Raw genomic sequence first — 15376 nt, 5'->3', positions numbered from 1 at the left:
GTGTCATAGCAGCTCTACAGAGAACATGATAAATGCTACCCAGGGAAGTTCATGTGGAAACCAACCAAGCATAAGGGGTTAATAATTAATGGGCCCAAATAAAATCCTTGGAGTCTTGGAGCCATGAGACTTCCTCCCAGCATGCAGTTCACCAACATGTTTAGCCCTCAACAGTTTGTATTCACTTGGTTCTGTATGAGGGTTGTGTCAGATAGAAGGCTTTTGGCTACAAGTAACAGAATACCTGACCCTACGTTACACTCTCTCTATTGTGTTAACACCAGCATCTTCCACAGTTGGAAGTGCAGAAGTAGGGCAGTTCTAGGGTTTGTTAATGCAGAACCCACAACCTCCTCAAGGATCCAGGGTCTCTGTGCCTTTCAGCTTTGCCCTTCTCACACCATGGGCTTTTGTTCCGGAGTTTATCCTCTCAGAATGAGCACCGCTGCTGCAACCCTGCCTCATTTGCTCACACAGCCATTTCACAAGGCAAAAAGGATGCTCTTCCTTATTCACAGCCTGTTCTATCATTGAGGAAAACCATTTCCAGAGGTCCCCTGGCCCATGTCAGACATTCTCTCATGTTATGTTGGCCAGATTTGTTTTATCAGTTGTCCATTCTAAACCAATCACTGGTGAGGGGAATGGATTACCAAGTTTGAGCTAGATTAATCAAGACTCACATTTTGGAACCAGGAGGAAGCTCCTTCCTTAGCCCTTGAAAGGGGAAAGGGAATTATCTAAGTTGAACTGGGAATTCCAAAGGAAAGAAATGGGAGTTCTCTGTAGGCATATCAGATATTTTATAATGGCTCACTTTTCATTACATGGGAAAATTTTAATTTGCTAACAAAAGAAAATAGATGTCAAGACAGCTCTGATCTCTAAAGAATCTGATCCTATAACTCTCTCCTCTTCTGTCTTTCCTAACCAAACAAGTTTATTACAGAACAGGGTGTTTTGATTCTGCCTCTTTGATCCTGAAGACATTTTGAGCCCAGGAGACAGTTTCTCTTGCATCCAAAATGATTAAAAACGGGAAGAATTGCAGAATTCCTGCTGTGGGACAGTGGATTAAGAATCTAATTGCAGTGGTTCAGTTAGCTGCTGAGGCAAAGGTGCAATCCCTGGCATCAAAACTTCCGTATCCTGCAGATGCAGCCATAGAAAAAAAAAAGTAGTAAAAAAAATAGGATATGGGAGAATTGATTTTGCAACATTCATGATACAAATCTGAAACAATGGAGCACAGTCAGAAATATCTGAGGGAAATTACTCTCAACTTTATAAAGCATGTATAAATTGTTATATTTTATCCAATTCATAAAGGGAAAACATGGCAGAGACAGTTAAAATAAAACTGTCAATATAGAAAAGTTTATGTGGTGAAAATTAGACCTGTAAAAGTTGACCCTGGGAAGTAGGGTTTAAAGTAATCTACATGGTAATGATTTCATTAAGATGAAAATAGTTCTACTATACTGAAAAGAAAATCCAGAAATCAGTAAAAAATCCCTTCCTGCTGCCTGATGTTCTCCCCGCCCCCAGCCCACATGCTCCCCCAAGCTCCCCGGCCCACTCCTGTGTCTTCTCTCCCCACGCCTCCAGCCCCTCCCCACATCCATTCTCAGCTGACCCACCTTGCTTCCTATTTTAAGGAGAAAACTAAGGCCATTGGAAGAGAAAGTCCAGCCCACTTGCGCTCTCCCCGCCTCTGCCCCTCCTAGTACCTACCCTCTCTTGTGCCCGGACCCCATTCCCCTTTGCTTACTCAGAGACAAGGCTTCAGGCTCTTTCCTCTGCCCACTGCACTGTCATTCCCCCTTCTCTCTACAGATATGCTCTCATCTCTCATGACCTTAAAGAAAGGAAAGGAGGAAGGGAGAGAGGGATGATGGAAGGAAGGTAGGAAGGAAGGAAAGATGGATCTTTTCTGGACCCCACATTCTCGCTAACTCCCCGGTCCCTTTCCCTGTTCTCTCCCTCTCCTTTTTTTTTTTTTTTTTTTTTTTTTTTTTGGTCTTTTGGGGCTTCATCCATGGCATATGGAGGCTCCCAGGCTAGGGGTCTAATTGGAGCTGTGGCCACCGGCCTACACCAGAGCCACAGCAATGCCAGATCCAAGACCTGTCTGCGACCTACACCACAGCTCATGGCAACACCAGATCCTTAACCCACTGAGCAAGGCCAGGGATCAAACCTGGGTCCTCATGCATACTCATCAGGTTGTGAACCACTGAGCCATGACAGGAACTCCCCTTTCCCTGTGTCTCTTTACCACAGAAATCCTCCAAGAGCTATCACCATCTGCAGTTCCTCTCCAGCTCCCTCTTAAACCCACTGGAATGAGGCTTTATCCTCACCCCATCACTAAAATGTCCAGCTCTGGTCCCATCAAGGCCCCTAACCCCTATGTCACTAAGTCCAGGGCTCGCTTCCCACTCTGAATCTCACATTTCCTATCAGTTCCCTCTTCTCCCCCTCCCTCTACTAGTTTTCCTTCTTTGCCACCATAGCCTCCCTCTCTTTCTCCTTAAGAGTGCCGCCTCCTTCTACCTCTAGTAATGGGCTTTATGTACTAGATTTTAATATCCTTGAGCCTGGGCAAGTGCACAAGTCTTTTTAAAAGAAACATGGTTTACTTGCACAAAACTGATCAGTTTTGAAAGATCATAAATGCCCTTGATATGGTTTTTGTGGGTGTGAAACAAATGGTGAGAATTTGAATTGGTCCCTCTTATTATAGTATTGAAATTAAGTCTACTTAATTTATCAAGTCATGTTCATGCCCTGATTTTATATACTTGTATCTATCAATAAACATTGTGATACTTGAGGAAAAAAAAAAAAAAAAGAAAAAAAGAGTGCCACCTCCTGTCTGACTTCCAACCTTGGACTCTAGCACTCCATCCTGGAACCTCTGCCTTCTTTCCACCAGGTGATCTCATCCATTCTCATGGCCTTCAACACCATCTATAACCAGACAACACCCTCATTTGTATCTCCAGACCAGACCTCTTCCCTGAACTCGACCTGCAGTAAGCAGCTATTAAGTGGACATCTCCTTTTTGATGTCATATCTCCCAGGACCATTTCTCCTCTCAAACTTATTCCTCCCTTAATACCTCTTGTCTCAGCAAATAGCAATTCTTTTTTTTTTTTTTTTTTCATTTGCCAAGGCCAAAATTTATGCAGTCCTCCACTTCTCTCTCTTGTTCGCATTCAACAGCTAATTGGTCTGTAAATCCTATGACTTCTGCCTTCAGCATTTGGCCATATCTCACTACCTCTACTGCTACAAGCCTGAGATACCATCTCCTTTCACTTGAATTGTTGCAAAAGTCTGTTTCTCTTCTTACTCCCTGTTGCATATTCCCAACACAAAAGGTAGGATGACTTTGGTAGGCAGAATTCTAAACCGACTCTCCAAATTTCCTATCTGACCCCTGCGCTAATCTCTGCCTAATCTTTGAGATGGTAAATATAATGGATTTTAGCCTGGTGGTTAGAGGTGTTATATGGCACAATCAACATTAAGAAGGGAGACTGCCTGTGTGAACGGAGATTGGTACTTTCCATCTGCCTCTGTCTGGATTGAATCATGAGCTACTGGCAGCTGCTGACCCTCAACACCCCCTTTGAAAGGAGCTCAGGGTAGAGATCAGGAGTGAGGCACTCTGTGCTCTGGGAAAACTGGCAAAATAGGTTCAGATAGTTAGATATTTTCAGGAGAAGATTAATTAATTAATTAATTTGTTTATTTTGTTATTTTGGGGCCACACCTGCAGCATATAGATCGGAGCTACAGCTGCCGGTCTATACCACAGCCACAGCAACGTGGGATCTGAGCTGAGTCTGTAACCTATCTGCACCACAGCTCACAGCAATGCCAGATCCTTAAACCACTAAGCAAGGCCAGGGATCAAACCTTGCATCCTCATAGATCCTAGTCGGGTTCATTAACCATTGAGCCATGAAGGAAACTCTAATTTTCAGGAGACAATTTTATGACCCCAATTCTTGCATCTTCTCGTATCTAGAAAAACACTAAAATCCTTCCTGATGAATCTGCTCCTCGTAACTAGCAGTAACCTTAATAAGACTAGCAGCAAACTTCTGTAACATATGTGCTTGGTTGCATTTACCTCCCCCCTTCACCAAAATCACATATATGCTGACATTCCCCTCTGCCTCTTTGGAGTGGTATTTCAGAGCTGTCTGAAATGCTGCCTCCTGGCTATCATCCTTATTTTGCCCCAGGTAAAATTTAACTCTCAACTTTAACTTTTTCTTTTTTTTTTTTTTTTTGTCTTTTTGCCATTTCTTTGCCACTTCGGCATGTGGACGTTCCCAGGCTAGGGGTCGAATCGGAGCTGTAGCCACCAGCCTACACCAGAGCCATAGCAATACAGGATCCGAGCCTCGTCTGTGACCTATACCACAGCTCACGGCAACGCAGGATCCTTAACCCACTGAGCAAGGGCAGGGATCGAACCCGCAACCTCATGGTTCTTAGTCGGATTCATTAACCACTGCGCCATGACGGGAACTCCTCAACTTTAACTTCTAAGTTGTGCATGTTTTTAAGTCTACACCTGTGTGGGCCTGATCTAATTGCATGAGCTGTTTAAAATCACAATTTCTCTAGTGTTTAACCTCCTAACATAAGGCATTATTTATTTACTCTTTGAATCCCTGTCTCCCCCCATTAGAATGTAAGCTTCAGGACAGGGATTTTTCGTGTTTTATTTACCCATATCTCTGATGCCTGGAACATTGAGGAACACAGTGGGGGCTTTCCTAGGGCTGCTGTAACAAATTACCATATACCCACTGGCTTAAAACAACCACAATTTACTCTTTCACAGTTCTGAAACCCAGAAGTCCAAAATCAAGGTATTGTCAGGGCCATGCTCCCTCTGAAGACTCCAGGGAAGAATCCTTCCTTGCCTCTTCCAGCTTCTGGTGCTTCTTTAACTCGTATATGCGTGGCACCAATTTCTCTTTCGTGTCCACATTCCCTTCTTCCCTCCCTGTCTCCTCATGGTCTGCTCCATTTTCCAAGTCAGCAAAAGCATGTCTTCACATGGGCTTCTTATAAGGACAGCAGTCATTGTATTTTGGGTCCACCCTACTCCAGTATGACCTTCCCTTAACTAATTACATCAGCAGAGACCCTGTTTCCAAATAAGGCCATGTTCCGAGGTTCCGGGTGGACATGAATCTTGGGGGGACACTATCCAACCCAGTACAGCCAGACAAATGTTTGGTGAATTAAATAAATTATCTTTGGGCTCACATAAAAACATATTCTTTGATAAGCATTATTTTATGTTACTTTAATTCTGATTAAAGTTCTTATATTCATATATATAGGGTCTTCCACTACTAGACCATGTGTAACTCTTCACATAGTGCAGTGCTAGCAGCTGTTTTGTAAAGATAAAATAAATTCATCCTTTCAGCTTACCATAGTCTAGTTAAGGCACGACTATACAGATTAAATCCTTAAGTAATTGATAAAGATAAGATTGCTTGATTCATTGGAGAAATATATGGAATATATAGTATAGAAAACAGGCATCAAAGAAGATAATGTGGTAGCAGTGTATGGTGTACATAGTAAAGGTTGTTCAAGAGGCACGAGGAAGGAAAATGAACAAATGACAGCCTCAGATGTAAATTGTTTATTTGAGAAGTTTGTGGATAAAAACAAGGAGAGAAGTAAGGAGATAGCTTCATGAGGCAATAGGGTCAGTACGTATTTTTTCATATAGTGCATGTATTTTGTATATAGTGCCCGGTGCATGCTTCCAGACAGGGCAGAAGAAGGCAGGGAAAAGTGAAGATACTGAAGAAGTGAAGATACTGCTTCTTCTTGTGAGTGCTGAGTGTCAAGGAAGGGGTTAAAGAGTGGTGGGAGGGACAGACAGAGGCCAGAAAGCAGAGTAATAAACCTAGTCCCTACGGTGGAGGCTTCTGCTCTAGAGGAGAAATCATTGAATCTTTTCACCAGATAACTTCATACACTTTTGAAAATGTTTGCTGCAAGGCCTGAGTTATTCAGGGTGTGTTATATTTAAAATCTAGGGGGTTCTCTTGTGGCACTGTAGGTTAAGGATTTGGCATTGTCACTATGGCAGCTCAGGTTGATCCCTGGTCTGGGAACTTCCACATGCTGTGGATGAGGCCACAAAAAAATAAAAGTATAAGGAGTTCCCATTGTGGATCAGTAGAAACAAATCAGACTAGTATCCATGAGGTTGCAGGTTTGATCCCTGGCCTTGTTCAGTGGGTTAAGGATCCAGCATTGCCATGAGCTGTGGTGTAGGTTGCCAATGAGGCTCAGATCCCATGTTGCTGTGGCTGTGGCGTAGGCCAGTGGCTACAGCTCCAATTTGACCCCTAACCTGGGAATCTCCATATGCTGCAGGTGCAGCCCCAAGAAGACAAAAAATAAAATAAAAATCTAGGAAACAAGAAAAAAATGGTCAGGGGCGGTGGGTGGGGGAGGAGAAAAGACATCTGTTATAAAGCTTACATAACTCCTTTTTATGAGAGTAGGGAAAAGATGATGAGAATTACAAGTTGTACCACAGAAGAGAGGAGGAGGGTGGGACAACTTTCTTTCCGGGAAGCCACAAAGTTGCCATCCTTACTGACACTCCAGAGAGAAAATTCTAAGGTTTTTAGAAAGAATAGGTGTCCCTTTGACTTTGGTACACTAGAAAAATTTATGTTCTAATGTAACATATCAACTGTCCCAGGTCCAAATGCTACTACCAAGCTCCCTGTTTAGATTATTTGCAAACATTGAATCCAAACACTTGCATAAAATCTGATCCAACTATGCTAACTCACAAAAACTGCCAGCAAGCATTTCCCATGTGCAGTCACCCTGTTGAAGACTCAGGCTGTTTAGAACCTTGGTTATAACCACAGGCTTCAGAGCCCTATGGCCTAGGGCTTACTCGTCATGGGACTGCAATCTGGTTACTCTGCATCTTCATTTCCTTACCTGTAAAATGGGGATGAAAAGAAGTTAATAAGTGTGTGATGCCTTAGCTGAGCACACTGGAAGGTCTGGAAGGTCTCTGTAAGCATTTGTAATGCTTACTCTTTATATATATTTTAACTTTTTTTTTTTTATTCTTTTAACCAGGAGGATAAGAATACTTGTCTCACACTCTTGAAAAGTTCTCCCAGGCGAAGTCTGGAAAGGCAATTTCTGTGGCAGTTTTGTTTTCCAGTGATCATTTTCCTGGTAAACAAACAGTTGTCACAGAGAGTAGCCTTGTTGATTATGCCTATAAGTCTTTCTGGAAAGTTCTTCAGTGATTCAGTCAGAGTTTTCAGCTTCCCCAAATGCTGATGTTCTCTATTCAGTTTTCTTTCCAACATAAACGAATCGTTTTTAGCTTGCACTGTAACTTCCCATTGATGACCTCACTACAAGTACTATTGAGTATTTTTTCAAGAGAAACCAGCCCTTTGCTAAAATAGTTGCCTATTTTACAGACCTGTGGGTCATTTATTTATAAAGTTAAGATGGTTCCGCCTTTCCACTGTTTCTCATCCCCTTAGATTACACTGGTTTAATGTCAGTTGACATAGTGGAACATAAAAGCTTTGTCAATATTAATTCTGGCCACTGTTATACAAGTCTAGTTTATTCCCAGAAGGGTCCTAATAAGGAGTGATGGAGGGACTATGATCAGAATAAAGAAATAGAGCAATTTCCACTTCAAAAAGGAGTAAAGCTGGAGTTCTTTGGTGGCTCAAAGGGTTAAGGATCCAGCGTTTTCACTGTTTTGTCTCTGGTTACTGCTTTGGCGTGGGTTTGATCCCTGATCTGGGAAGTTGCATATGCCGCAGGCACAGCGAAGAAAAAGAGAAAAAAAGGAATAAAGCTGTCCCAATGCCCTGTTTAGTGCCAGCTTCCTGTGTCTACCGAACTTCCTGTCTCTTCACTAGGGTGAAGGCAGAGTGAACTGGACAAGGTAAACTGGATTTACTTCAGGCAGTCCCTTCGGCTTTGCATTTCTTCACCAGTAGCTATAAATATCTTCCTCTTGACCTAAATTTTGAGACATGAGTATTCTGTCCACTTTCACTTTTCTGTGGTATAGATTGGAGTCTTAGGTTGGTATCTGTATTATTTCAAGGTGATTAGAATTTCAGTCTCAGAATCTGACTTTCAAACTGATCCTAGGAGCAGGTTTTTTTGTTTGTTTGTTTTTTGGTTTATTTATTATTTATTGGCCGCCCCTCAGCACAGGGGTCAAATCTGAGCCCAGTTGCAACTTATGTTGCAGCTGCGGCAAAGCAGGATCCTTTAACCCTGTGCTGGACCAAGGATCAAACCTGTGTCCTGGTACTGCAGAGACATTACCCATCCCATTGAACTACAAAGGGAACTTCTGTTTGGTTTTTTTATGTATGTTATTTGCTATTCTGAAGAATGTCTAGATAGGGTCATTAAACCATAACTAGGGCTGGCAGCGTGTTTTTTGTAAATTAAGTTTTATTTGGCATACAACCACATCCTTTCATTTGCCTGTGGTCTGCAGCCATCTTCAGGTACAGTGACAGACCTGAGGAGTTACAAAGCCTAAAATATTTCCTATCTGGCCCTCTAAGAAAAAGTTTGCCAGGAGTTCCCATTGTAGCTCAGCAGGTTACAAACCAGACTAGGATCCATAAGGATACAGGTTTGATCTCTGGCCTCATTCAGCGGGTTAAGGATCCAGCGTTGCTGTGGAGAGCTGTGGCGTAGATCACAGATGCGGCTCAGATCCCACATTGCTGTGGCTTTGATGTAGGCTGGCAGCTACAGCTCTGATTCAACCCCTAGCCCGGGAACTTTCATATGCAAAAGGTGTGGCCCTGAAAAGCAAAAAAGAAAAAAAAAGAAAATGTTTGCAAACCCAAGGTCTAGATATTGTATTCTTACAGCCTAGAAGAGATCTTATTTTACAGGTAAGATGTGTAAGTCCTCACAGACACGTGACAAATATAGAAATCACACTAGATGTTTCAGTAGAGAAATTTGATATAAAAATTGGTTACACAAATTCAAGAGCAAAAAAAAAAAAAAGAAAAGTCTGAAGGAACTGAGAGACAGGAACTGTAGGAAGGAGCCACCTCTAGGGCTTGGGACAAAAGAAGAGGGACCCGGAAGGTCTGGGCTCTAAGCTCTAAGGAGTTTCAGGTGCCCAGCTGCTTCTGACATGGCTGAGAGGCAGGATGCAGCAGGTTAAGGTGTAACAAGGGAAGTGGGAGCTGGGGCAGGTGCTCCTTCTGGGCACAGGCTGATAGGACCAGCAAGAAAAAGGGGCTCCCTCCTCCTTTCCTGCCACTCTTTCTCATGTTTCCCTAATGGCCAGACCTGAGGGGAAGCCTGCTGATTATGGGATCTGAGAAATGCAGCTGTAGACTCCCTTCCCAGCATTACTGAGCAAAGAAAAGTGTATGGTTGAGCTAAAAGACAAAAGGTAAATGACAGTCACGGGTGTAGAGAAGTGAGATGGCCTGGTGACAGCTACTGGCAGGCCGGAACCCCAGGTTCCTGTCCTGGCTCCATCTAGACCCAGCTGGCCAAGGGCACTGCTCTCCTGCTGCTACAGTTGCTTAGAGGTCATAATGCTCATGTGCAGAGCTCCATCCCTGGGTGTGTGTTCTGTTTATGTTGCCTGGCTCTTATCTTTTCACTTGACAAATATTTATGGAGTGCCTGCGATGCGCCAGGCACTGTTCTAGGCCGCGGTGATGTAATAGCAAACAGAACAAAACACCACAAAATCAGTGTCCTCATGGAGCTCAAGTTCAAACGAGGGAGGCAGGCAATAAACAAGACCCACAAGTTAAAAATATAGTGTGTTAGATGGTATCACTACTAAGGAAAAAAATGTAGAGCCAGGAAGGGCAATATAAAGAGAATATCTTAAATGGAGGGTTGCATATATTAGTCCAGGGAAGGAAGGAGACATTTAAATAAAGACCTGAAGGAGATAGGGAGCAAGTCTTAGGCATATCCTAGGGGAAGAATATTCCAGACAGAGGCAGCAGTGGGGCCTGCGTGTCTGAGAAACAGGGGGGGGAAGGCCAGAGCCGATAGAGTGGAGGGGGAAGAGAGAAAGAGGGGGAGGAGGAGGAAACAAGGCCAGAGTCATGCCAGGACAACCCCCTATTAAGTTGTTTCCTTTTTTTCCAAATTGTTGTTACTCTGGAAAATGTGCATTGTGCCATCTGGTTGGCCTTTCAGAGAACAGATCTTTGAAAATACAACAATTACATCCCTATCATCTGACATGCTGATATTAGGCTAAATGCTTAGAGTACACAGTCCCAGGTTCAAGGGCTTCGGCTCAATGGACATGCATTTATCAGAGGCACTTGATGTCCTGGGGATGTTTCTTATTGAGAAGGTAAGTCTGGTGGAGGTGATTATATTCTAATGCCTCCTGGGTATGGCAGTCAGAGAAATAGCACTCTTCATAAATTCTCTAATTCCACTAAGTCCAACATTTTTCCTCCATGCTATCAGCTGCCAACTCCCACTGTGGATGCTGTGGATGATATTAAATATGTCGAAGGAAGAAGTGATGCTCATTAGTACTTAGCAAACAATTAGATTGTGCTTATCCTAGGTGCTTTCTCAACGTGATGCCCTTAGGCTGTCTTATGAGGATCATTTAGGATATGAACATAGTGAAACTTAATTAGCTATTGTTTTATTGCAGTGAAATTCCTAATCTCAGCAGCTCTTCTAGGTGAGAGAGTCTTCTTTCATTTCTGTATCCTGATTGCCTAGCACATGCTTGGAATAAGACAACAATAAATAGTGTAACATATCTGGAGGGCTTCCTAAATTTTAAATCCTGAGCTAAGAGCATTGCATACATTATCTCATTTTATCACGGCAAATCCCTACAGGCAATCTATTATCATTTTATAGATTACAGAACTAAGGTTTTACAAGATTCAGTAATTTTCCCAAGGCTCCTGTGGGAGAATGAGGCCTGGGCTCAAACCCAGGTACTCTGATTTCAAAGCCACCAGGAACCCAACCCTTTATTGGTAGTTGTTGAATCCTTAGAGATGGGTGGCAGCCTGCATGTGCTGCTGGATAATAAAGGATGTGAGTAGCTCTCTGGTCAATTTCTTCTTTGGCCTTCTTGATTTTCCTTCCTATGCCTCAATGTCAAGGCTGTTATTTTGCTAGAACAAACTCTAGAGTAACACTCATTTCCTTAGCATCAATATCAAATGTTAACTGATTACCATATGGAACACAAGAACTCTATAACAAGATATCTTTTCCCCATGTTTTACAACTTTTTGAGTCTATAAGCTATAAAGAGCACATTTCTTTTTAGTTGCATTTCATTAGTCATTTATTTACCAAAACAGTTTATCTTACTGAAGTAGAAATCTTTTATTTTATAATTTCATAGAGGTTAAAAAGATTTATTATTAATGAATATAAAAATATTCAAAATAGCCTGTCATCATAAAATAATCTGTGATCAGAGCAAGAATATTCTGTGGAACTCTTACTTGGATCTTACCATTCCAGAATTACTTTTCTTCAGAAATGATTTTGATCCTACAATAAAGATTCATTAAGATACCATGTATTTTGATGACAAATTGTTATTAGGTTGAACCATCTTTAAAATAGCTATTTTGCCACTTTTGACTGATTTAAAAAATGGCATTTTCATATGGTTCAACCTAACAGTTGCTCTCACCAAAGAAGTAAAGTATAAATTTGTGAAACTTTTTTTTTTCTTTTTAAATTCAAGGAGATGTGAATCTAGGAGTTCCTGTAGAAGCTGATGGGTAACTTGATTAACTGCTCTGCTTGGCTAGCTTGATGCTTTGAACTGATAAGTCAAATAAACAACTGTCCCAGGCCCACCAGGAAAACCACACAGCAGCCAAAGACCTTCATCTGTCAATGAGCAGTGCCCTGTCAGTGAACAAGCAGACAGGGAACTGAGATATGAGTGTGTCCTCTAGCATTTGACAGAATAGGTTGTCACTTGGCAGCAAACTCTGAACTTGCTAAAGGTCAAAACCTAGGCTTGGCACTCACATCTCACAGAACTTGCTTATCTAGATGTTTCGAGAAATTGTCTTCCAACGTGCACCACTTATCAAATGGCAAGGCCAAAAACAAGGGACATTTGTTGCTCTGCTTGCTGCAGTTTCTCAGTGGTGTTCAGGGACTGGGTAACCAGGATAGGAAACTCGGCTTGTAAGGTCCTTGAAAACAGCTGAGCGAGGCTGTCTCGAGCCCAGGGCAGCCTGGGTCACAGCAAGAGGGTGTGCATCCGTGTGAATGTCTGAATGTCAGCAATGGATCAAAATCACTTGAGCTCATTCTGAGCAGGAGGGAGCCTACATCTGGCAGAGATGGTGGCTTCCGAAGGGCTGGGGACTGATGAGCGGATGAGCCCAGCAAAGACTGAGGGGAGGCGGCAGGAGAAATAAGTGCCCAGTGAGGAAGAGCAGCGCCCTGGGCAGCAGGTGATATCACAGGGGATTGTACTGTACTGTGTTATTTTATTATTTACAGGGCAAGTGTGTTGTCCTGTAAAACCTGGGCAAATACTCCCACGTGTGATAGCACTCAGGTGAGACAGTACCTTATCTGACCTGTGTTGTAGGTACTCAGTTCATCATTCTCTTCTTACAAAACCAAGAGCTATGGCAGACTTAGCATAGATATGTATGTTTTAGTTCGTGTAGACTGCTGTTATAAAAAAACCAGAGACTGGGTGGCTTAAACAACAGATATTTATTTCTCACAGTTCTGGAGGCAGGGAAGTCCAAGGTCAATATGCCAGCAGATCCAGTGTTTGCTGTCTGGGGAAGACCCATTTTCTCTGTCCTCATGTGGCAGAAGGAGCAAGAGAGTTTTCTGGGGTCAATTTTTAAAGGGTACTAACCCTATTCATGAGGGCTTGCACCCTCATGACCTAATAACCTCCCAAAGGGTCCCTCTCTTAATACCATTACATGGAGGTTAGGATTTCAACTTTTGAATTGGGTGTGAGGGAGCATTCATTCAATGTGCAGTGTATCTGTGTGTGTGCACATGTGTGTGTGTGTAAGTTGTTCTATCTCCATAAATCTACCTAAACATCTACATCGACAGATAATGTTAGGATTGTAAATGTCTATAACCATTTATACCTTGAATTGTACCAATTGTGGGATTTTTTTTGTAACCATTTAATTTTTTTTATTTTTATTTTTTGCATGTTTAGGACAGCACCTGTGGCATATGGAGGTTCCCAGGCTAGGGGTCAAATCAGAGCTGTAGCCGCAAGCCTATATGCCACAGCCACAGCAACGTGAGATCCGAGCCGTGTCTGCGACCTACACCACAGCTCACGGCAACACCGGATCCTTAACCCACTGAGCAAGGCCAAGGATCAAACCTGCGTCCTCATGGATGCTAGTTAGATTCATTTCCACTGAGCCATGAGAGGAACTCCTTATGACCATTTTAAACTAATAACTCTTGATAGCAGGGTACCCTTCCTCAACAATAATACTCACTTTATAACTATTTGATATATAGTTATAAAATGGATAGGATGATTGGATGAATACAAACATTTGAGAGTGTTTAGTGAACAAATCCAGATTTGTAGTTTTGTAGTACAATACGAGTTTCAAACAATATTTTCTATGGCATAAGGCTTAACTTCTTGTTTAGATGTTAAGGTCAAGGACTGGTTTTACCCACTTGCTATGTTTCTGCTAACAAACACAAACATCTTACTAACTTTCATGGGATAAATGCAGGACTGAATTGAAAAAAAAATAGTTTAAAAAATCTCTTAATTAACAAACTTGGCTTAAATCAATAAAATACGTGAATTGTAGCAATTTTATCCACTGAAACTAAAGTTTTTATAGGCAGAAACAAGACTATGTTATCATATCAAATCACAAGAAATAAAATCTTAACATTTTTTGAAAGAGCATTTCCAGTAAGGGAACTACCTTTCCACAGGCTGTAAAAAATTAACAAGAGAAGATGCTGCTGGCTTTGAAATCCCCATAAAGAACTGCAGTTATAGGAATGTTATGACAGTGGCTGATTTTGAGTGTATGTTTACATGTATGTGGAAAATGTAGAGTCTGGAAAAAGACCTTAGGCTGTTTGTAATCAGCAGAGGCTCTGGGATTGAGGAAGAGGAATCACATTGGCTTGACTGTGCTTATAGGATAATACCCTACGCCAATCAACAAAGTGTCTCTCCTATGGCACACAGCTATGCCAGATGCTAAGGCTGATGAAAAACAAAGCCAACTCCTCCACCTCCACCCCCACTGCCAAATCAACAAACAAAAACCCAAGGCACTGTCTTCAAAGAATACATGGCCTAGCTGAGCATATCGCACAGGTAGGCATGGAAAAGTTGTTCTCAGCAAGACGTATTAAATGACAAGAGCCCGATGAGTAGTGTGGAGGCAAAAAGTCAGAGGTTGAATTTACAGGAAAAGTCAACAGGGTTGACTGGATGTGGGGTAGTGGTCAAAAAGAGGGAGATATCAAAATGATTTTCAGACTTTGAATCTGGGTCTTCAGGAACAGTACAAAACCACACAAATTTCCTATGGAAATCTAATTTTGGAAGGAAGACAATTATTTTGGACAAAGTATATATGGGATTAGAGTGGGGGAAGTCTTCCGAGAAGCCTCAACACAGCCAGCGCTGGAAATGTGGGTGTGGTAGCTAAGGTAATGAGCGTAGATTTTGGCATTTATTTAAATGGAAAGGATGCCTGAAGCCCAGAAAGTCACGTTCTCTGGATTCTCTGGAAGGAAGAATGTAGAGAAAGAAGAGCAAAAAGCTGAAGACTAACGTCAAAGTAGGAGATGGAAAAATAACAGGCAGAGAGGAGGATCGAGTCATCACAGAATTCAAGGGAAGAGTTTTATGTAAACTTAAACAAGTTCAAGGAAGAGTGATGATAGAAACAAAGATCTCTGAACTAGGTGGTCAGCATATCTTAAAGGTCTGCCGAGCAAGAGAGCTTAGAAGTGGACCTCAGGACCTCAAAAAAGGATATTCTAGTCTCCTACCATCCACTTCATGGCTGCCTTGACTGGGAGGGTGCCTACTCAAGTTGAGATATACTGTAATCCTCAATAAAATATCAGAGTTTTTTTTGGCTGTGCCCAAGTCATGTGGAAGTTCCTTGTACCAGGGACCAAACCTGCGTCACAAGCAGTGACCCAAGCCACTGCAGTGACATGGCAGATCCGTAACCCACTGCACCATAAGGGAGCTCCTACTTCCCGGATTTTCAAGACTTAGTATGAAAAGAAAGAATGTGAAAGATCTCATTA

General features: G+C 42.2%; 1 protein-coding gene across 1 annotated transcript in view; it reads left to right on the top strand.

The window, feature by feature from the left end:
* The window catches only part of DPP4 (dipeptidyl peptidase 4), a gene marked incomplete at its 5' end in the record, with an annotated part of 81213 nt that overhangs the window by 7002 nt on the left and 58835 nt on the right, over positions 1 to 15376 (top strand).

Source organism: Sus scrofa, chromosome 15 (genome assembly GCF_054392235.1).
Source record: "Sus scrofa isolate SSC_HxYL_T2T_F1_AM1 chromosome 15, Sscrofa_HxYL_maternal_Yorkshire_Landrace_v2.0, whole genome shotgun sequence".
NCBI classification, from domain to species: Eukaryota; Metazoa; Chordata; class Mammalia; order Artiodactyla; family Suidae; genus Sus; species Sus scrofa.
The sequence above is the reverse complement of the archived record's forward strand: the minus strand, read 5'-3'. Positions and strand labels throughout refer to the sequence as shown.